Genomic DNA, 24,006 nt, shown 5'->3' on the forward strand with positions numbered 1-24,006 from the left:
TTAGCATTTTGTCTATGCTGCTGAAACCTTTTGAAGTTACAAAATCTATTTGCGTTCTTCATGTAATTGTTCTTCCCCCCAACCTTGGGCTAACAGGCTGTGGCCTTCCTCGGTAACTCAATGCAAGAGTGATATTAATACCTTGCAAGTTCCTCCCTTGCAAATGGGAGCCCTAAGTTAAGGTGCAGATAGAATAGGAAAAAGCTTCTGGTTGCTCTTCAAGAAGTATCTATTGAGTTAGATACAATGAAAAGCAACGGCGATATTAGGAGAATAACAAGATGGGTATGGAAAAGTTTCTAGTTGCTCTTTAAGAAATATTTATTGAGTCAGATACTGTGAAAAGCACTGGAGATATAACAAGATGGGCGTGGTGCCTGTCCTTATTTAGCTCATGGACAGGTTCCAAGAAGCTTCTAAAGGCTGAACATTTCATTCGTTTTCCATACCTGGCACTTAGATATACCTATTAATTAAGTCAACAATATTTATTCAGCATGTACTATGGATTAGGCATTATCGAGGCCCTGAGGATAGAGCAGTGAAATAAAACAGACAAAACCTCTATCCTCATGAAGTTTACCTTTTGGTTTACCTTCTGGGCTACTGTCAATAAAACAAGTAAAATATGTAAGTACAAAATATACTGTGAGGCCAGGTGCAGTGGCTCACGCCTGTAATCCCAGCACTTTGAGAGGCAGAGGCAGGCAGAACACTTGCAGTCAGGAGTTTGAGTCCAGCCTGGCCAACATGGTGAAACCCTGTCTCCACTAAAAATACAAAAATTAGTCAGGCGTGGTGACGGGCACCTGTAAGCTACTTGGGAGGCTGAGGCAGGAAAATTGCTTGAACCTGGGATGTGGATGTTGCAGTGAGCCGAGATTGCACCACTGCACTCCAGCCTGGGTGACAAGAGCAAGACTGTCTCAAAAAAAAAAAAAAAAAAAAAAACCAACCCAAAAAAACAAAACAAAACTGTGTTAGATAATGATAAGTGTTTTGGATAAAAATGAAAGTGGGATTGAAAGCATGGGGGTGTGTGTATGTGTGTGCATAGTGTGCATACGTATGCCATGCATGTGAGCAATGTAAAATAGGGTGCTCAGGGAAAAGTGGACTAAGAAGGTGACACTTAAGTCAAAGTCTGAAGGAGATGAGGAAGTGAGCCATGTGGATATCCACATGATTCTATGGAGCACAAAAGGAGACAGATTCTCTGCTTGAAACATTTCTATAACCTATGGGAGGAAATATATGGTAATATTTTTGACAACATTCTGTAAGCTATAATGGTCTATAAATACAGAATGTTTTCAGTCAATTACACATAAAACTATTAACAAGAACAAGATCATATTATCAGCATTATGAATGTATATAAAACTACCCAGTACAATTAGGGAATATGATCATGTACAATTTAAGGACTAAACGGTACCAGAAAAACTGTGGTTAGTTTTTTTTTCCCCTCCAAAGGCGACAGAGGAAAACCCTTGAGGCCTTGAGGCTTCTGCTTGGAAGCCCACTTGTTTGTGGTAAGGTAGGATATAATCAGTATTTGTGGGTATAAAAAAATTATATTCTCTGGGAAGCCAGATGATGTTACAGAGAAACCATCCCATGAGTTATTTGCATGTTGATGGGGCCAAAAGCTTCCAGAACAAAGTTTTGTTAACCTGCATTTAACTGCCTCACAAGGTCTGGAACCTACGTAATAAACATTGGCTCAAACAACAACAAACTGTACTGCTTGCGTTCCATCTACACCCAGGGATTCCTGAGTAACTCGGGAGGAAGTCTTTAAAGACCTAACCTGAGTTGTTAAGAAAATATATATACATTTTTTTTTTCTGGGAAAAGCAGGTTATGGCTGAGCAATCGGTCTCTTAATAGAATCTTTGTGAACTTCCTGATGTCGCAGCGATCGTTGCCAGGTTGTGCGTTCACACTGATTATCTTGCTAAAAGGCACTCCCTGCACTTGGAACACACATATCCACATCCCAGCAAAGAAGGAAGGCCTGGATGCTGTTGCTTATCTGTTGGGGCAAAAAGGGGCGTGCCATGTGCCCAACGCTGGCCAAGCACCAGTCACTCCTTCACTCATCCATTTATTCAACAAATATATTATGCTCCTACTCAGTGCCCAGTAGAGGTGCCTCCTTGCCCACCAGGGTCATCTAGCGCTCCTGTGGGTGCGGTGGGCGGAGTCAAGAACTTGATTCCCAGGCCTGGCTCTTCCCTCCAGTAGGGCTCGGAGACAAAGAGATGTGCCCCTGCAGCTCCCTCGGCTGAGGGCTCCGCCCGCGGCCCCAGGGGCTTAGGCGCGGCAGCTCCTCCACTTCCCCGCCCGAGGGGGCGCTGCAGTGCCCGACGCTCGGCCCGCCCCTACGCCGCGCTCCGCTCGCATCTGCGCTGCGGGCGGCACCGCGGTGATACGTTCCCCTTCGTCGCGCTCCCCCTCCTCCTCCGCCCTCCCCGCCGGTGGTAGGTGCCGGAAGTGCCGCCATTTTGGGGTGTTCTGCTCTGGCGGCAGCGGCGGCAGCGGCGGCGGGACGCGGAGGCTCCCCCGGGATTCGGCCTCAGCAGCGAGGCGGCGGCGGCTGCGGAGGCGCAGGTAGCAGCTGAGGCAGCGGCGGGCTCAGGTGCAGCCGCTGGTGAGTGCTGCGGGCGCAGGATAACGGGCCGCGAGAGGGAGGGAGGGAAAGAAGGCAAGAGGGAGGCGCCGCGGGGCGGGTCCGGTTCGGGAGGCCGCGGGTCACAGGGCCCTCCGGGCGCGGCCTCTCCTCGTTCTCTGCGTCCTGGGGCAGGGCTGCGATCTCCTCCTGCATGTCGGGGTCCCAGGCTCCCCGGGTCCTGTCGGGCTTGCCCGGCGCGTGCCCCCGCGCCCTGGGAGACCCGCCCTCCTCGTGGCCTTGCTGCTTCTCCCCGCGCCCTTTACCTTCACCCTCTGGGCTCAAAGGCCTCGTTCCCTACCCAGTGCCAGCTCCGTTTTCCTCCTCTTTGTGGCTGCCGTGCTGGACCCAGGCTTCCTGCCCGGGACACCCCATCTCTGCCCCTGTCGCCTCACGTGTTCTTGGTGTTCACCACTGTGGGTACCGAAGGGTCTCCGCCCCTAAAAGGCAGCGCTTTTCTGGAGCCTCGAGAGCCCCTCGTTTCTCGCCCTAGATCCGCTAGGGCCTTGGCTTGCCCTCCCCCCACATCAGGTGCTCACCCTGTCGTGGCCTAGTAGCTGGGCAGGAATCTCGCACCCGGGAGCGCGGGGAACACATTAAAGCGCTTTCTTCGCTAGGGAACAGGCTTTGAATTTAAAACCGGTGGTGTCTTGGTTGTGGTCCTTCGGGCAGGATGTTGTTTTAGTTCTCGGAGACCATTGCACATGCACCAAGGAGCTTCTCATTGGTTTAGGCTCATACCCGTAGTTGAGGGTAATGTGGTGAGATTTGGATTGGAATCTGTTTCCGCAAAATGGAATCTCTTTCTCGCCAGGAGAGAGCTGTAGGTTTATTACCTTCGAGTAAAAAGACTGTATAACAGTTTTAAGGAGCATGAAATGCTTTATAATGTGTGCAGTGTAAGAGGTTACGAATACTCAATCTTTTACAGGAACTTCATTTTTTTTTTTTTTTTTTTTAAGACGGAGTTTCACCCTTGTTGCTTAGGCTGGAGTGCAGTGGCGCGATCTCGGCTCACTGCAACCTCCCCAGGTTCAAGCGATTCTCTTGCCTCAGCCTCCCAAGTAGCTGGGATTACAGGCATGCGCCACCACTCCCGGCTAATTTTTGTATTTTTAGTAGAGACGGGGTTTCACCATGTTGATCAGGCTAGATGTTCCCGAACTCCTGACCTCGGGTGATCCACCCGCCTCCCAAAGTGCTGGGAGTACAGGCGTGAGCCACCGCGTCCGACCGACCGGAACTTCACCTTTTGAAGGTCTTTTCACTGTCTTTGATTACCCGTGAATTGGGAAGGCTTTAATTGCATGCTTTCCCCTTGCCCACAAGTGTAGTTTCTCTCTAAGTGCTATGGAAGTTTCAGCCTCTCCATTAATCCTTGGTGAGAATGAAGGCGTCTCCATATAGAATCACCCTTTCTGTTTTAGCATTAATGAGTCCACTTAGAAAATCATGGGATTACTATAGCGTGCACAAACTGTTGCTACGGTGATTTTCTTCTCATGCTAATTTTTGTATTCTTCTGGCTTTACTTCCCTAGTATGTGGTTTCTGATGATGAGTTAGCCAAGATTAAAGCAGCACTGTTGGTAAAGCAAAGCTGGAGCTTTCAGCTATTGCTTTAACCAGGAAGGTTATGGTTCCCCTAGTGGTTCTTTTCTCATGACAGTCCACCACCTGTTTCCATTAAGAATGGCCTTAGGCCCAGAGCATAGACCTCAACTTCTATTCAGCCATTCATTCTGATCCCTTTAAAGAAAAGAAAACCCAGGGTTTTCTTTAAAGATTGTGCTATCTAGACTTAAGATCCACTAGCAGGAGGGGCTGTTAGAGTTGAAATATCTTTTCTAGAACCCGTTCACTTTTTGGATGAAGAAACTGAGGGCCCTAGAAGTTAAGTGACTTACTTGCCCAAGGTTATGGTTTTTTTTTTAAACAATATCATGAGTATAATAATGCAGTCTACCCTTTGAGATGTAATGAAATGGGAAAGGACCCTGACTTGAAGTTAGAACTAGGCCTGGATTGTAATGCTTGCTCTGTCATTTACTAGTTATACAACCTTGGCAAGTCACTCAACTGTTCTGCTCCTCAGTTTATTCTCACCTGCAAAATGAAAGAAACAGCATCTGTCTCACATGGTATTAGTTCAGCTTCTGTAATATGGTGAAATACCCATGATGTAATAGGCAGACAGTGAAGTTTTTAGCCAAAATGATTTATTTTTCTAAAGATTTCCATGTATTTTTCTTAATACAGAAGTTACAGATTCATTATAAAAAATACATATAAGTCAAAAAAGGAAGAAACTCACCCATAGTGTCACCACTCAGAGATGATTGTTAAATATTGGGTCTTTATCTTGCCCATCATTTTTATATGCTACAGAAATGCCTATTTTCGCAAAACAGGCTTATCCTAGTCACAGTTTTGTGATGTGGGTCCAGTCCCAACCCCCCAGCCCCGACCCCGCCATGGAGTCTTGCTCTGTCACTCATACTGGAGTGCAGTGGTGTGATCTCAGCTCACTGCAACCCTGCCCGCCGGGCTCAAGCAATTCTCCTGCCTCAGCCTCCTGGATAGCTGGTATTACAGGCACTTGCCACTGCGCCCAGATAGTTTTTGTATTTTTAGTAGAGATGGGGTTTCACCATGTTGGCCAGGCCCATCTAGAACTCCTGACCTCAGGTGATTTGCCCATCTCAGCCTCCCAAAGTACTGGGATTATAGGCGTGAACTACCATGCCTGGCCTTTATTTATTTATTTGTTTATTTATTTATTTTTGTAGAGACAGGGTGTCACTGTTTTGCCCAGGCTGGTTTTGAACTTCTGAATAAAGATGTGAGCCACTGAGCCTGGCCTACATGTTAAAATTGTGGTTAAAAACGCAAAATTGGCTGGGCGCGGTGGCTCACGCCTGTAATCCCAGCACTTTGAGAGGCCGAGGCGGGCAGATCACGAGGTCAGGAGTTCGAAACCAGCTGGCCAATATGGTGAAACCCCGTCTATACTAAAAATACAAAAATTAGCCAGGTGCAGTGGCATGTGCCTGTAGTCCCAGCTACTTGGGAGGCTGAGGCAGGAGAATCACTTGAACCTGGGAGGTGGAGGTTGCTGGTAGCTGAGATTGCGCCACTGCACTCCAGCCTGGGCGACAAGGCAAGACTCTGTATCAAAAAAAAAAAAAGACTCACAACATTTACTAACTTAGTCATTTTTAAGTGTTCTGTGACGTTAAGTACATTCACACTGTTGGAAAACAGATCTGTGAGTTTTTCATTTTGCATATCTAAAACTCTATACCTGTTAGACAACAGCTCCCCTTTTCCCCTTCCCACTAGCCCCTGGTAACCACCATTATTTGTGTTTCTACGATTTTGACCACTTTAGATAACATCATGTAAGTGGTCATGTCTGGTTTTTGTGACAGACTTATTTCACTTAGTGTAATGTCCTGAAGACTCATCCATGTTGTACTATGTGACCGGATTTATTTCCTTTTTAAGGCTAATACTTCATTGTGTATATATATATCATGTTTATGGACTGCATCCACTAATGGACTTTTGGGTTGCAGCTACCTCCTGGCTATTGTGAATAGTGCTGCTGTGACTGTGTGTGCAAATAGGTATTCCAGCCTCTGGAACAGTATCATTTGTTTTGGATATATACTCCAAAGTGGGATTGCTGGATGAAGTGATCATTCTGTTTTTAATTTTTATTATTTTGAAAGAATGCAGTCCACTGGAATAGTTTTTTTTTTTTTTTTTTTTTTTTTTTTTTTTTTTGAGACGGAGTCTCACACTGTTGCCCAGGCTGGAGTGCAGTGGCGCAATCTCGGCTCACTGCAAGCTCCGCCTCCCGGGTTCCTGCCATTCTCCTGCCTCAGCCTCCTGAGTAGCTGGGACTACAGGCGCCCGCCACCGCGCCCGGCTAATTTTTTGTATTTTTAGTAGAGACGGGGTTTCACTGTGGTCTCGATCTCCTGACCTTGTGATCCGCCCGCCTCGGCCTCCCAAAGTGCTGGGATTACAGGCTTGAGCCACCGCGCCCGGCCAGAATAGTTTTTTTTATTTTTATTTTTTTAAGAACCCCTATACTGCTTTCTATAGAAGTTGCACCATTTTACAGTCTCACCAGTAGTACCCAAGGGTTCCAGTTTCTCCACATCCTCACCAATCTTTTTTTTTTTTTTTTTTTTTTGGTGGCCATCTTAATGGGTGTGAGACACCTCACTGTGGTAGTTTTTATTTGTATTTCTCTGCTGACTAGTGATGTTGAGCATCTTTTTGTATGCTTGGCCATTTATATATTATCTTTGGAGAAATGTCTGTTCAAGGCCATTTCCCAGTTCTTAATCAAGTTTTTTGGTTTTTGTATTGTTGAATTATAGACGTTCTTTATATTTCCTGGATTTTTTTTTTGAGACGGAGTCTCGCTCTGTTGCCCAGGCTGGAGTGCAGTGGCATGATCTCTGCTCACTGCAGCCTCCACCCGCTGGGTTCAAGCGATTCTCCTGCCTCAGCCTCCTGAGTAGCTGGGACTACAGTCATGTGCTACCATGCCTGGCTAATTTTTGTATTTTTAGTAGAGAGGGAGTTTCACCATGTTGGCCAGGCTGGTCTTGAACTCCCGACCTCAGGGGATCCCCCCACCTCAACCTCCCAAAGTACTGGGATTACAGGTGTGAGCCACCACACCCATCCTCTATTTTCTGGATATTAACCCCTTATTAGATAGATGATTTGCAGATATTTTCTCCCATTCCGTAATTTGTCTTTTCACTTTGTTGATTGTATGCTTTGATACACAAAATATTTCATGTTTGATATAGTCCTATTTGTTTATTTCTGGTTTTGTTGCCTGTGCTTTTGGTGTCATATCCATGAAATCATTGTCAAATCCAGTATCATGAAGTTTTTCCCCTATATTTTCTTCTAAGAGTTTTATAGTTTTAGGTCTTACATTTAGGTTGTTTTAACCTTTTTTTTTTTCTCTTTTAAGACGGAGTCTCACTCTTTCGCCCAGACTAGAGTACAGTGACTCGATCTTGGCTCACTGCAATCTCTGCTGCCCTGGTTCAAGCGATTCTTCTGCCTTAGCCTTCCTAGTAGCTGGGATTACAGGTTCCTGCCACCGTGCCTGGCTAATTTTTGTGTTTTTAGTAGAGACGGGGTTTCACCATCTTGGCCAGGCTGGTCTTGAACTCCTGACTTCGTGATCCACCTGCCTTGGCCTCCCAAAGTGTTGGGATTACAGACATGAGCCACTGCGCCCGGCCCGTTTTAACCCTTTTTAAGTGTGTAATTTAGTGACATTAATTACATTGAGATGTTGTGCAATCATCACTGTGATCTTTCCAAAATGTTTTCATCACCCTAAACAGAACCTCTGTAACCATTAAGCAATAACTCTCAATTTTCCGTTCCCCCCTGCCTCTTGTAGCCTCTAATCTATCTTTGTGTCTGTGAATTTGCTTATTCTAGATATTTCATGTAACTGGAATCATGTAATACTTGGCTTTTTGTGTCTAGCTTATTTCACTTAGCATGTTGTTTTCAAGGTCCATGCGTCATTTTGTAGTATGTATCAGGACCTAATTTCCTTTTTTGTTTTTTTTTTTTTTTGAGATGGAGTTTCACTCTTATCGTCCAGGCTGGAGTGCAGTGGCGCGATCTCGGCTCACTGCAACCTCCGCCTCCCGAGTTCAAGCTGCCTCAGCCTTCTGAGTAGCTGGGACTACAGGCATGAGCCACCTAGCCTGGCTAATTTTGTATTTTTAGTAGAGATGGGGTTTCACCATTTTGGCCAGGCTGGTCTCAAACTCCTGACCTCAGGTGATCCACACGCCTTGGCCTCCCAAATTGCTGGGATTACAGGCATGAACCACCGTGCCCGGCCCTGATTTCCTTTTATGGCTGTGTTCCTCTACTTCTTGAGGTCAGGAATGTCTCCTTTATTTTTCTGTCCTCTGTTGGAGTTCTATAAAGGTTTAATTGATTATAATTGATGCTCTTCATGTGGATTGCCAATCACAAGAGAGATGTCTACTGACATATTCAAACTTCTTGAAAATACACATATGTCAGCATGTATAATAAAGTAGTCTATAGCGATAATCCGAATCACTGTGTATAGTATTTAAAATTTCTAATCTAGTCAGATTTTCCTATCTTTGAATGTACAGCATTTTCTTTTTTCTTTTTTTCTTTTTGGAGACAGAGTTTCGCTCTTGTTGCCCAGGGTTAAGTGCAATGGTGCAATCTTGGCTCACTGCAACCTCCACCTCCTGGGTTCAAGTGATTCTCTTGCCTCAGCCTCCCAAGTAGCTGGGATTACAGGCATATGCCACCACCCCCAGCTAATTCTTTGTATTTTTAGTAGAGACGGGGGTTTCTCCATGTTGATCAATCTGGTCTTGAACTCCCGACCTCAGGTGATCCGCCCACCTCAGCCTCCCAAAGTGCTGGGATTACAGGCGTGAGCCACCGTGCCCGGCACAGCATTTTCAAATAATGTGTACTGAAAAATATCACTTGGAGAGGTTAAGAATTGACAAGTTCCTGCCTTTGCTTTATACCTATAATATATGAATGACTTTGTTAGGTGGATCAATTTCTAGGTATTGTATGTTGTGCACAGATAAATTTGTAAATCTGCCATTAATGGCCTAGTTAGGCTAATACTTTCGGGTATGAACATTTCAGAGATATTCATAGGTGCCAGGCACGGTGGCTCACGCCTGTAATCCCAGCACTTTGGGAGGCCAAGGTGGGCAGATTACGAGGTCAAGAGATTGAGACCATCCTGGCCAACGTGGTGAAACCCTGTCTCTACTAAAAATACAAAAATTAGCCGGGTGTGGTGGCACTCATCTGTAGTCCCAGCTACTCAGGAGCGTGAGGCAGGAGAATTGCTGGAATCCGGGAGGCAGAGTTTGCAGTGAGCCGAGATCACGCCACTGCAGTCCAGCCCGCCAATAGAGCGAGACTCTGTCCCAAAAAAAAAAACCAAAAATACTCAAAGGTCTCTCAGTTTGTTCTAGTGTGAAGAAAGTTGGCCAGGCGTGGTGGCTCACACCTGTAATCCCGGCACTTTGGGAGCCTGAGGCAGGCAGATCATCTGAGGTCGGGAGTTCAAGACGAGGCTGACCAACATGGAGAAATGCTGTCTCTACTAAAAATACAAAATTAGCCAGGTATAGTGGTGCATGCCTCTCATCCCAGCTACTTAGGAGGCTGAGGCAGGAGAATCGTTTGAACTAGGGAGGCAGAGGTTGTGGTGAGCCAAGATGGCGCCACTGCACTCCAGCCTGGGCGACAAGAGCAAAACTCCTTTCTCTCCCCGGCGCCCTGCCCCCCAAAAAAAGATACTGAGAGTATCTGTCAATTGCATGAAAGGCCTTTCTCCTATTTTTCTCCCTTAAAAAAAATTAGGGAGGCCGAGGTGGGCGGATCACAAGGTCAGGAGATCGAGACCATCCTGGCTAACACGGTCAAACCCCGTCTCTACTAAAAATACAAAAAATTAGCCAGGCGTGGTGGTGGGCGCCTGTAGTCCTAGCTACCCGGGAGGCTGAGGCAGGAGAATGGCGTGAACCCAGGAGGCGGAGCTTGCAGTGAGCTGAGATGGCGCCACTGCACTCCAGCCTGGGTGAGAGTGTGAGACTCCATCTCAGAAAAAAATTTATATATATATATATGAGAGGGACTGGGCATGGTGGTGCATGTGTGTAATCCCAGCACTTTTGGAAGACTGAGGCAGGTGGATTGCTTGAGCCCAGGAGCTTGAGACCAGCCTGGGCAACATAGCTAGACCTCATGTCTACAAAAAATACAAAAATTATTGTATTTTTGTACAAATTTTGTAAAACTTTCGTATAAAAAGAAGAAATAGAAAAAAGGTCTCTGGCAGCTGGGCAAACTTTATGCTTTAAGACTTCAGATTTGCTCTTTGTTATTAATCTCTTAATAATGCTCATTATTAACAATATGTTCCTTACTATTAACATCTTAATAACCTCTTAATAACTTATTATTTACCTCTTAATAATGGGTATTGGAGACTTTATGGCTCTGACTGAAGGTCAATATTTATTTATTTATTTATTTTTGAAATGGAGTCTCGCTCTGTCACCCAGCCTAGCATGCAGTGGTTCAATCTCAGCTCACTGCAACCTCTGCCTGGAGGGATTCAAGCAATTCTCATGCCTCAGCCTCTCAAGTAGCTGGGATTATAGGTGCCCGCCACCACGTCCAGCTGAGTTTTGTATTTTTAGTAGAGACAGAGTTTCTCCATGTTGGTCAGGCTGATCTCAAATTCCCGACTTCAAGTGATCTGCCCACCTCGGCCTCCCAAAGTGCTGGGATTACAGGCGTGAACTGCTCCACCCGGCCTTAATTTTTGTATTTTTATTAGAGATGGGATTTCGCCACGTTGGCCGTGCTTGGCCAGGCAGATCTCGAACTCCTGACCTCAAGTTATCTGCCTGCCTGGGCCTCCCAGAGTATTGTGATTACAAGCATGAGCCACTATGTCTGGCCTATTCTTTGATTTTTGATTTTTTTTTTTTTTCTTTTTTGAGACTGAGTGTCACTCTTGTTGCCGAGGCTGGAGTGCGGTGGTACCATCTCAGCTCACTGCAACCTCCGCCTCCTGGGCTCAAGCGATTTTCCTGCCTCAGCCTTCCGTGTAGCTGGGATTACAGGTATGTGCCACCACACCTGGCCAATTTTGTATTTTTAGTAGTGATGGGGTTTCTCCATGTTGATCAGGCTGGTCTCAAACTCCTGACCTCAGGTGATCTGCCCTCCTCAGCCTCCCAAAGTTGATTGCTATTAATATAATGCTATAGTTACTAGAACACATATACTAGAGTTACAGTACACTGAAATGGTCAAAAGGCAAGTAGAATAGAAATAAGAAAATTTTGATGAAAATCTGGAGAATTAAGTCTTTCTGTAATTGAGAGTTGATTCTTTGATTGTGGAATCCTGAAAATGGAAATGGTTTGAAAGGATGGTGTGACTTGAATGGGCTTTATAAGCACAGCCTGGTAAGGATAACTGACAGCTTGGGACAATGGATTTAGGGTACCACCAGTTTAACATTTCTGGGCGTGTTTTCCTATCTTTAAAGTGGAGATACCAACTCAGAATAGTAATGTGAGGATTAATTGAAGTAACTTATGCTAGGCACCGAACAGTGCCTGATACAGTATTGATAATGCTGTTTATTTTTCCGTGTGTGAAATGGGCATACCATTCACTTGTCTCTTGGGTCAGTAATGCGTTTCAGCCAAATGAAATAAGTAACACAGGTGAAATGCCTAGCAGTGCCATACGTAGATGAGCAGTACCTAGTATATCAATGTTCCTTTTGTTTCCTTTTATGAGTGCGTTTTGTTTTGCATTTTCTTGTGTCTGTTGTGGCTTGAGGGATGAGATTTGTGTGTCTGAAATGCTTTGCTAAACAGGGCATTGTTCCTTGTGGAATACTTGGGTAATATGGTTTCCTGGATTTCATATTCACTGTTTCTACTTTATGTGAGAATCTAGTGTTGGGAGGCTTCTGCGTTCAAAGAAAACTGAAAATTATAAATGAATATATTGGATTTGTAATAGGGGACACCTGGGTCTCTTTGTAGTTTAAAGTGACGAGTTCAGGCGGGGAGGAGGGCTCTAATATTTAGAGTTGTAATGCAGATTTAAGACTTAATCAGTTTTAGCTATTTGCTTTGTAAACTGTATTGTATCAAGAGTCCTTATTTGCCAAAAACAGCTTTCTTTCTTTCTTTTTTTTTTTTAGAGATGGGGTGGGGACAGGGGTCCGCGGGTCCACTATATAGCCCAGACTGGTGCAAACTCTTGGGCTCAAGCAGTCCTCCTGCCTCAGCCTCCTGAGTGGTTGGGATTGATTACAGGAGGGCAACATTATGCCTGCCTTGAAGACAGTTTCCTTGATGAGACCTTTGTAAAATAACTTTGACCTTGTTGTAGAATTGGTTTAGAATCTTCTTAAAGTGGAGGTTTCTTTATGGAATTCTATAGTTATTTTTTAACCTCTGCTGTGCTGTGGAGGCCATGAGTATGTATTTGTTTATTTTACACTTCATTAAGTTCCAGATTTGTAAAGTTTTGGGCTTTTTTTTTTTTTTTGGAGACGGAGTCTCGCTCTGTCGCCCAGGCTGGAGTGCAGTGGCCGGATCTCAGCTCACTGCAAGCTCCGCCTCCCAGGTCTACGCCATTCTCCTGCCTCAGCCTCCCGAGTAGCTGGGACTACAGGCGCCCGCCACCTCGCCCGGCTAGTTTTTTTGTATTTTTTTAGTAGAGACGGGGTTTCACTGTGTTAGCCAGGATGGTCTCGATCTCCTGACCTCGTGATCCGCCCGTCTCGGCCTCCCAAAGTGCTGGGATTACAGGCTTGAGCCACCGCGCCCGGCCAAAGTTTTGGGCTTTTTTGGTCTGCCGTTGTTTTCTGAGACAAGGTCACTCAGGCTGGAGTGCAGTGGCGTTATTGTGGCTCCCTGTAGCCTCAACCTCCCAGGCCTCAGTGATCCTTCCCCACCTCAGCCTCCCAAGTAGCTGGGACTATAGGTACGCAACACCACGCTTGGCTAATTTTATTTTTTGTAGAGATGGGGTCCCACTATGTTGCCCAGGCTGGTCTTGACCTGCTGGCCTCCAGCAGTCCTCCTGCCTCAGCCTCCCAAAGTGCTGGGATTACAGGCATGAGCTACCATGCTGGCCTTCTTTTCCATTAGAGACAGAATCTCTCTTTGTTGCCCAGACTTGAGTGCAGTGGTGCAGTTATAGCCTGGAACTCCTGGACTCAAGTGATCCTCCAGCCTCAGCTTTCCAAGTAGCTGGGACTACAGGTGCACACCACTACACCTGGCTAATTTTTGTAGTATTTGTAGAGACGGGGTCTCTCCTGGTCTCGAACTCCTGTCCTCAAGTGATCCTCCTGCCTTGGCCTCCCAAAGTGTTGGGATTACAGGTATGAGCTACTGTTCCCAGCCTTGTTGATATTTTGTAAAGCTTAACGCAGTCCATCCCTTTTGATATTTTCTAAAGCAGAGCACGGTGGCTCATGCCTGTAATCCCAGCACTTTGGGAGGCCAAGACATGCAGATCACATAAGGCCAGAAGTTTGAGACCAGTCTGGCCAACGTGGTGAAACTCTGTCTCTACTAAAAATACAAAAATTAGCCAGATGTGGTGGTACGTGCCTGTAATCCCAGCTCCTCAAGTGGCTGAGGCACAAGAATGGCTTGAATCCAGGAGGTGGAGGTTGCAGTGAACTGAGATCACACCACTACACTCCAGCCTGGGCAACAGGGAGACCCTGTCTCAAAAAAAAAAAAAAAAAAAAATTAGAGAAAATATCAACAAGAATGATGAGTTTTTGTTTAGTGATTGCATTGATACCTGATGGATCTCACTTAATCGAATTTGATGTGCTACTTTTAGATATGTTCATAGGTGCAGATATGGCTTTATTTATTTGAGACAGTTTCATTCTTGTTGCCCAAGCTGGAGTGCAACGGTGCGATCTCAGCTCACTGCAGCCTTCGCCTCCCGTGTTGAAGCGATTCTCCTGCCTCAACCTCTTGAGTAGCTGGGTTTATAGGCACCTGCCACCATGCCTGGCTAATTTTTGTATTTTTAGTAGAGATGGGGTTTCACCATGTTGGCCAGGCTGGTCTCGAACTCCTGATCTCAGATGATCCACCTGCCTCATCCTCCAGAACTGCTGAAATTGACGTGAGCCACCGCGCCCAGCCTGACACGGCTTCAGAAAGAACTCTCCACTAACTTTATGACCTCCAGTTCTTCTTTTTATAGCTACATTCAGCTTTGACAAAATGGAGTTGAATAATTTTTTTTTTTTTTTTTTGAGACGTAGTCTCGCTCTGTCGCCCAGGCTGGAGTGCAGTGGCGCGATCTCGGCTTACTGCAAGCTCCGTCTCCTGGGTTCATGCCATTCTCCTGCCTCAGCCTGCTGAGTAGCTGGGACTGCAGGCGCCCGCCACCATGCCCGGCTAATGTTTTGTATTTTTGGCAGAGACGGGGTTTCACTGTGTTAGCCAGGATGGTCTCGATCTCCTGACCTCGTGATCCGCCCACCTCGGCCTCCCAAAGTGCTGGGATTATAGGCGTGAGCCACCGCGCCCGGCCGAGTTGAATCATTTTACTTTCTAAGTTATAACTCCATGAAAACTGTGTTTTAGGGGGAATGTCTTTAGTTTGAGGATTATGCAAAATAAAGTTTTTTGGTTCCTGGGCTAAGTTTGTAGTGTTATACTTTTAATTTTGAGACAGTCTTGCCCTGTCACCAGGTTGGAGTACAGTGGCGAGATCTCGGCTCATTGCAACATCTGCCTCCTGGGTTCAAACGATTCTCTTGCCTCAGCCTCCCGAGTAGCTGGGATTATAGGCATGCGCCACCATGCCCAGCTAATTTTGTATTTTAAGTAGAGATGGAGTTTCACCATGTTGGCCAGGCTGGTCTCGAACTCCTGTCCTCAGGAGATCCGCCTGCCTTGGCCTCCCAAAGTGCTGGGATTACAAGTGTGAGCCTCCACCCCTGGCCAAGTAGTTTCCATTTTCATAGTAACATTGCTGCTCTTCAGCAAAATAGTCATTAAGTTAGAAACTGTCACCACTTTCTTCTTGTTCTTTTATTACCTTTTTGTTTCCTTTGAGATTGAGGTATGCTCTTGCAGACTGTGTGAATATGTATGATATTGGTGATAATGTGGGGTGACTAATAGTCTACTGTGAGTAGACGGTGTTTTTTAACCCAGTATTATTTGGACATCTGTTAAGTTTTTGTTAATTTCTGTTTTGTACAGATAATTTACTGTAGGCTTTTTCCAGTTTCTTTGTACTTCTAGCATTTGTGTATGGGAAACATTCTACTTTTCTGCTCCGGCCGCCTTCCCTCACACTGCAGTCACATAGCGCAGCTGGTGTTTCTTTCCCAGATGAATTCTATCTGGGTGTTGCTGCTGCTAACTTACCATGCTAGATTGGGTGGGATATTTTCAGTGAGAAACACCTGTGCCATTTACTGGCTGCTTGCCTGTTTTTTGTTTTGTTTTGTTTTGTTGGGTTTTTTTGTGTGTGTTTTTGTTTTTGTTTTGAGACGGAGTCTCTCTCTGTCGCCAAGGCTAGAGTCCAGTGGCGCCATCTTGGCTCACTGCAGTCTCCGCCTCCTGAGTTCAAGCCATTCTCCCTGCCTCAGCCTCCCAAGCAGCTGGGATTATGGGCGCCCACCACCATGCCTGGCTAATTTTTGTATTTTTAATAGAGATGGGGTTTCACCATCTTGACCAGGCTGGTCTTGAACTCCCGACCTCATGATCCACCCACCTCGGCCTCCCAAAGTGCTGGGAGTACAGGCATGAGCCACTGCGCCCAGCCTGCTTGCCTGATTTTGAGTGCTCTCTGAGCAAGAGTCTTGTGGGGGCCGGGGAGTGAAAGGAAGTCAGGGTGGTGGTGACAGCTTGAAAATGCATAACTCTTTGACATTTGTCAGCTAGTGGGTGATTACTGCATGATGAAGCAGCACTGCTTTGTGTTCAAAGTCATTTTAAGCCTTATAGTAGGCTTTCAACAAGGATATTTTACTGGAAGCTGTTTATGTGGTAAAAGATTATTTATCCCTTAGGTCTATATTTCCTAGATGGCTAGAGCAAGAGGAGCAGATATCACATTTCGTGTTTAGGAATGCTTTTCAGCCCCTCCCTGCTCATGATTCAATATCTGTTTGTCATTTAGTGCACAGCTAACCTTTTTCATGAGGCTTTTCCTGTCCATTCATTCCCATACCTGATTTAGTGTTTTATTGATGTATTTTATTATTTCAGCAAGATTTTAAGCTTTTTGAGGATGGAAACTGCCTTGCTGCTTAGTGTATTGCATATACTTTAGGGGAGTGGTTCAGGCACATAGTCCCTACTCTAATTATACCTTGTGATCTAGCCCCTCTTGTAATACCTTATTGCACCAGAGGTGGACACCTGGCCCAAGCTGGGCAAATTGCTTTGTCCTAGGAATTTGAGATCGGAACTGAGATTCAAGTCTTTAGGATACAAATTGTCACCTGCATTCAGAGAACTCAGGACATAAAGTCAGATGCTGGTATGCAGCCAAGTTCAGGCTCATACATGTGGAAGCGGTGAAGGTCATTCCGTAGGGAGGGAGAAGTAAGTAGATTTCATCTGGAAAGAAGCATAGACTAGAAATGCAGTTCTGGAGAGAGGGCAGCCATCCACATGCAGAATACAAATCTGGATGCCTAAAGACTTTCCAGGTGTGGGCCTGTTTGGAGTTCTTGAGATGGTCTAGTACTCTTTCAGTTAGTTCTAGTTTTTGTGTAAGCTATCTGTTATTTTCAGCCAAAAGAACTTTGAGTTAGACTTAGTACAGAGCTCTGCACAGCACTTGTAAAATTTGAAGTTTAGAATAGTCCTGAGTAGCTAGAATTGCAGGTGTGCGCCACCATGCCTGGCTGATTTTTTTGTATTTTTAGTAGAAACGAGGTTTCACCATGTTAGCCATGGCTGGTCTCGAACTCCCAACCTTAGGTGATCTGCCCGCCTTGGCCTCCCAAAGTGCTGGGATTACAGGCTTGAGCCACCGCACCAGTCGTTTGAAAGAGTGCTCTTCCCGCCCGCCCCCATGCCCTCCTTAGCCCCAGGCAAAAGGCTGCTGGAGGTCTTGACTCCTTCAGTATATGCATTTGCGCTTGGTGTTTAGAATGCTTTGCTAGATCAAGATTATGAGTTTATTTTTTTAACAAGTTTTTTATGATTATTTGTTTATTTTGTTTGTTTTGTTTTTGTTTTTTTAAGGAATATGAGCCTGTTAAAAATAATACTGCTATTTCAGATAGGAAACTTAAAGTGAGCCATCAGTTTTAGAGAATTTTTGTTTGTGAGGCATATGGATTCAGTCTTTTCTTCATTTCTAGTTAAGTGGTGTTTGTTTTAGTTTCCTGATTGTTTCCTCTTAAAAAAATGTTGATGGGCTTGAGTGGAACACAATAATGTGGGTTGAATGGCTGTTGAGACTTTAAACAAAGGGTAATGGTGAGTGGCTGTGTGCCCAGTTGATGGAGTCTGTCTGGTCCCAGCTCAGTAACTTCATGAATGATCTGTGAGAGGAGCATCACAGTGGTGTTTTTCTCTTTGAGAAATGTTAATGAGGGAGAGGGGGAAGCTCTGTGAAAGACAGTTTAGTGCTTCTAACGTGATTTTTTTTCCCTGTGATCTTTTGGTTTGTTAGGTTGAAAGACTTTATTCCAGAGAAATGTAAAAATTCCCTGTAATACTAATGAGCAGGAATTAAAAAGAGACAAGCCAGTTTTGAAATGGAGATTTATATGCAACCTGGTACACAGCCAACATCAACATTCTGTCTTCCATACATAGATATGTAGGATAGAAAAAGCTAGAAGATATTATTTGATATCAGAGGTCAAATGATGATTGCAAATATATCTAAACAATATTATGGGCCAGTCGTGGTAGCTTATGCCTGCATTACCAGCACTTTAGGAGGCTGAGGCAAGAGGATTGCTTGAGGCCAGGAGTTTGAGACCAGCCTAGGCAAATACAGGGACTCTGTCTCTACAAAAAAAAAAAATTATTTAGCCAGGCATGGTGGGGCACACCTATAGTCCTAGCTATTTGGGAGACTGAGGCAGGACTCAACTCCTTGAGCCCAGGAGTTGGAGGTTACAGAAAGCTATGATTGTGCCACTGTACTCCAGCCAGCCTGGGCAAAAAAGTGAAACCCCATTTCTTTAAAAAATAAAAATAAAAATAAGATTATGCCTTCATGTGTTGTGTGTATTGTGCTAAACCCAATGCTGTGCATAGAGGAAATTTTACAGTCTATAGTTTACCTAAGCACTGGGGCCTTGCATAAAGTAGATATCTGATAATTATTTGTTGACTACTCCATGTTAAATGGCACTTTAATTTTATGTTTTGGAACAGTTCAGTATTAAGGATTAGTAATAGGAAAAAGACTTAACATTGAAATTCTGTGAATTTAAGTCATTGTCTTCTGAAGATGGAGTACTTTAAAAACTCCAAGGAGTTATCTGGAAACAAGCATAAGCAGCTTTCCATCAAAAGACATTATGGTTAAGATAACGTACTGTAGGCCTGGCGTGGTGACTTACGCCTATAGTCCCAGCACATTGGGAGGCTGAGTCAGGCGGATCACGAGGTCAGGAGATCGAGACCATCCTGGCCAACATGGTGAAACTCTGTCTCTACTAAAAATACAAAAATTAGCTGAGTGTGGTGGTGTGTGCCTGTAGTCCCAGCTACTCAGGAGGCTGAGGCAGGAGAATCGCTTGAATCCAAGAGGTGGAGGCTGCACTGAGCCAAGATGGTGCCACTGCACTTTAGCCTGGGCGACAGAGCGGGACTCTGTCCCAAAAAAAAAAAAAAAAGATTTGTACTGTAAAAACCTTTTGGAGCTCTGATCTAGAAACCTTGTATTTTACATTGCCTGAACAGTTAGAAGGCTCCTAGACAACTCTGATTTTGGCTCAGTTTTCAATAGCTCCAGAAAATAAGAAAAGGAGAATCTGATACTGCTGGCGGTCTGCACTCTTGCCTTTCTGGGCCAAGACATGCTTTTCCAAATAAAATCGAGGAAATAGTAAACCACTAGTAAAAATGAATAAAGCGTCCAAGAGTTTGCCTCCTCTCATGTCTTGTTTTCTCCTTTTTGTTTCTAGGCTGTCTGATATTAAACTTACGTGCCAAAACTATACTGTGGGCTTGTCCTTCCTACTTCCTCTTTCAAGTTTATGGGAAATAATTATGGAAAGACATTATGTTTATTATGTATTCATTGTTTTTATTGTGTGCTGTTTCTGCTTAATAGCCTCTGCATACATTTACAAGTGCGATTTTATTTATTACTATTATTTTTTGAGATGGAGTCTCACTCTGTCACCCAGGCTGGAGTGCAGTGGCACATTCTCAGCTCTGCAGCTCCCGCCTCCCAGGTTCAAGTAACTCTGCCTCAGCCTCCCGAGTAGCTGGGATTACAGGTGTGTACCACCACGCCCAGGTAATTTTTGTATTTTTTTAGTAGTGATGAGTTTTCACCATGTTGGCTAGGCTGACCTCTAATTCCTGACCTGACCTCCGGTGATCTGCTCAGCTTGGCCTCCCAAAGTACTGAGATTTCAGGCATGAGCTACCACACCTGGCCTATAAGTACAGTTTTTTAAAAAAGCTTGCAAACCTCTTTACTGAGCTAATTTGGGTTATAGATAGCATTGGGAAACTATCTATCTGTCTGTCTGTCTGTCTAATCTATCTATCTATCTTTTTTCTGTTTTTAGTAGAGATGAGATTTGGCCATGCTGGCCAGGCTAGTCTCAAACTCCTGGCCTCAAGTGATTCACCTGCCTTAGCTTCCCAAAGTGCTGGGATTACAGGCGTGAGCTGTCGTGCTGGCCAGAAACTATTTAAAAACAAACTCTTACACGGAGTACAGTGGGTGGCTCATGCCTATAATTCCTAGCACCTTGGGAGGCTGAGGCGGGCGGATCATGAGGTCAGGAGATCGAGACCATCCTGGCTAACACAGTGAAACCCCGTCTCTATTAAAAATAGAAAAAATTAGCCGGGCATGGTGGCACACGCCTGTAATCCCAGCTACTCTGGAGGCTGAGGCAGGAGAATCACTTGAACCCAGGAGGTGGAGGTTGCGGTGAGCTGAGATCGCACCACTGCACTCCAGCCTGGGCGACAGAGCAAGACTCTGTCTCAAGAAAAAAAAAAAAACTCTTGTGGGCCTGCTACAGGAAAGCTTAGGTGAGTAAATATAGCAAAACAAGACATGATTTTTTTTTTTTTTTTTGAGACGGAGTTTCACTCTTGTTGCTCAGGCTGGAGTGCAGTGGTGCAACCTTGGCTCACTGCAACCTCTACCTCCCAAGTTCAAGCGATTCTCCTGCCTCAGCCTCCTGAGTAGCTGGGATTATAGGCATGCCCCACCATGCCGGGCTAATTTTCTAGTTTTAGTAGAGACGGAGTTTCTCCATGTTGGTCAGGCTGGTCTCAGACTCCTGAACTCAAGTGATCCGCCTGCCTCGGCCTCCCAAAGTACTGGGATTGCAGGCATGAAGCCATCTCACCCAGCCCAAGACATAATATTTTTGTGGAGTGTCTTGATAACTATTGCCTACTGTAGTTAATGGTATATCTTATCTCCATAGAACCATTTTTTTTTCCTTTTGGTTTGTGAATTTGTTGTATGAATTGGTTCTGAGTTTGGTTTTTAACACATTTTATTTAAATGGAATTTTTTTTTTTTTTTTTTTTTTTTTGAGGCGGAGTCTCGCTCTGTCGCCCAGGCTGGAGTGCAGTGGCGCGATCTCGGCTCACTGCAAGCTCCGCCTCCCGGGTTCCCGCCATTCTCCTGCCTCAGCCTCCCGAGTAGCTGGGACTACAGGCGCCGCCACCACGCCCGCCTAATTTTTTTGTATTTTTAGTGGAGACGGGGTTTCATTGTGTTAGCCAGGATGGTCTCGATCTCCTGACCTCGTGATCCGCCCGTCTCGGCCTCCCAAAGTGCTGGGATTACAGGCTTGAGCCACCGCGCCCGGCCCTAAATGGAATTTATATTTAGGCTTCAGTAGTTATTATTAGTGTGAGGGATACTCTTGAAATTTGTGCCAGGTACTTTCTGGCTCAAATTATTATGGATCAGGCCTGGGGTAGCTGAAGTTCTAGACTATTACTGTGAAATCAAGTGCTGTTTTTGTTTTTTTGTTTTTTTGTTTTTTTGTTTTTTTGAGACGGAGTCTTTGCTCTGTTGCCCAGGCTGGAGTGCAGTGGCGCGAACTCGGCTCACTACAAGCTCCGCCTCCTGGGTTTACGCCATTCTCCAACCTCAGCCTCCCGAGTAGCTGGGACTACAGGCGCCCGCCACCTCGCCCGGCTAGTTTTTTTTGTACTTTTAGTAGAGACGGGGTTTCACCGTGTTAGCCAGGATGGTCTCGATCTCCTGACCTTGTGATCCGCCCGTCTCGGCCTCCCAAAGTGCTGGGATTACAGGCGTGAGCCACCGCGCCCGGCCCTGCTGTTTTTGTTAATGTTCATTTGTCTGGTATAAGTTTGCTCTGGGCTAAGCTAGATCTATGGGAAGACTTAATTTAACCCTTTTCCAGTAAGCTTCCGACTTAGGGAAAAAAAAATTTTTTTTTCCTAATTCTGACTGTTCTACTTCTGAAAAAACCAGATCCACAGATCAGACTTGTAAACGATCTGTTTTCTTAAGATATCTTCTAACAGAATGAGTCTCCAGGGAACTGAGTGGCAACACACATTTAGCTAGGAGTGTCAGTTCATCTCCCTAAATGTAATTTAACATCACATTTATCTACACACCACAGTTTTGGAGGCATACTTGGAGATTGAACTTTTACTTCCCTTGGCTTTTTTTAATTTAATTTAATTTAATTAATTAAATTTATTTTTGAGACGGAGTCTCTGTTGCCCAGGCTGGAGTGCAGTGGCGCCATCTTGGCACACTTCAAACTCCGCCTCCCAGGTTCACGCCATTCTCCTGCCTCAGCCTCCCGAGTAGCTGGGACTACAGGTGCCCACCACCACACCCAGCTAATTTTTTAGGTGTTTTTTTTTTTTTTTTTTTTTTTGAGACGTAGTCTTGCTCTGTCGCCAGGCTGGAGTGCAGTGGCGCGATCTCGGCTCACTGCGAGCTCCGCCTCCTGGGTTCATGCCATTCTCCTGCCTCAGCCTCCCGAGTAGCTGGGACTACAGGCGCCCGCCACCACGCCCGGCTAATTTTTTGTGTTTTTTAGTAGAGATGGAGTTTCACCATGTTAGCCAGGATGGTCTCGATCTCCTGACCTCGTGATCCACCTGCCTCGGCCTCCCAAAGTGCTGGGATTACAGGCGTGAGCCATCGCGCACAGCCAATTTTTTGTATTTTTTAATAGAGATGGGGTTTCACCAGATTAACCAGGATGGTCTCGGTCTCCTGACCTTGTGATCCCCCGACCTCGGCCTCCCAAAGTGCTGGGATTACAGGTATGAGCCACTGTGCCTGGCCGGCTTTATTTTTTATAATTTTGTGTCTGATATATTTCTAACATAATTGTGTAGAGAAGCTGAGATTTCTTGAACTTTGGAAAACATTGAAATCTTCATAGAAAAAAATACTAAATATGGCCAGGAGCAGTGGCTCATGCCTGTAATCCCAGCACTTTGGGAGGCCAAGGCGGGTGGATCACCTGAGGTCAGGAGTTCGAGACCAGCCTGGCCAACATGGTGAAACCCCATCTCTACTGAAAATACAAAATATTAGCCAGGCATGGTGGCAGGTGCCTGTAATCTCAGCTACTCGGGAGGCTGAGACAGGAAAATAGCTTGAACTAGGGAGGCGGAGGTTGCAGTGAACAGAGATTGCGTCACTGCACTTTATTTAGCCTGGGCAACAAGAGTGAAACCCTGTCTCCAAAAAAAAAGAAAAAATGCTAAATATAACTTATATTGTAGTCTGGAAAGAAATAGCAGCATGCATAGGTCGTAGAAACTTCAGTTGAGTTTATATTGATGTAACTGCTTTTATGAAGAGGGAGGGGAAAAACTAAGAATTGAATATATTTAACTATTTTGCAAGATAGTGTCACTAAAATAGTTTTAAATATTCTTTTTTTTTTTTTTTTTTTTTTTTGGTGATAGAGTCTCGCTCTGTTGCCCAGGCTGGAGTGCACTTGAGCAATCTCAGCTCACTGTAACCCCTGCCTCCTAGGTTCAAGCGATGCTTCTGCCTTGGCCTCCCAAATAGCTGGGATTACAGGTGCCTGCCATCATGCTCAGCTAATTTTTGTATTATTATTGTTGTTGTTGTTGTTATTGAGATGGCGTCTCGCTCTATAGCCCAGGCTGGAGTGTAGTGGTGTGATCTCGGCTCACTGCTACCTCCGCCTCCTGGGGTTTAAGCAGTTCTCCTCCCTCAGCCTCCCGAGTAGCTGGGACTACAGGCATACACCACCATGCCCGGCTAATTTTTTGTATTTTAGTAGAGAAGAGGTTTCACTGTGTTGCCCAGGCTGGTTGTGAACTCCTGAGCTCAGGCAGTCTGCCCGCCTTGGCCTCCCAAAGTGCTGGGATTATAAGCATGAGCCACTGCACCTGGCCAATTTTTGTATTTTTAGTAGAAACGGGGTTTCACCATGTTGGCCAGGCTAGTCTTGAACTCCTGACCTCAAATGATCCACCCGCCTCGGCTTCCCAAAGTGCTGGTATTACAGGCATGAACCAC

General features: G+C 45.3%; 1 protein-coding gene across 50 annotated transcripts in view; it reads left to right on the forward strand.

Moving 5' to 3' along the window:
• Window positions 1–2,517: 2,517 nt before the first annotated feature.
• Window positions 2,518–24,006, forward strand: part of CELF1 (CUGBP Elav-like family member 1) — a 92,094-nt gene continuing 70,605 nt past the window's right edge. For all 50 annotated transcript variants that reach the window (XM_015434738.4, XM_045370484.3, XM_065529487.2 and 47 more), the window contains exon 1: window positions 2,518–2,656. The gene's annotated coding sequence lies outside the window, so the exon portion shown is untranslated. The remainder of the gene's footprint in view (window positions 2,657–24,006) is intronic.

Source organism: Macaca fascicularis, chromosome 14, assembly GCF_037993035.2.
Source record: "Macaca fascicularis isolate 582-1 chromosome 14, T2T-MFA8v1.1".
Taxonomy (NCBI): domain Eukaryota; kingdom Metazoa; phylum Chordata; class Mammalia; order Primates; family Cercopithecidae; genus Macaca; species Macaca fascicularis.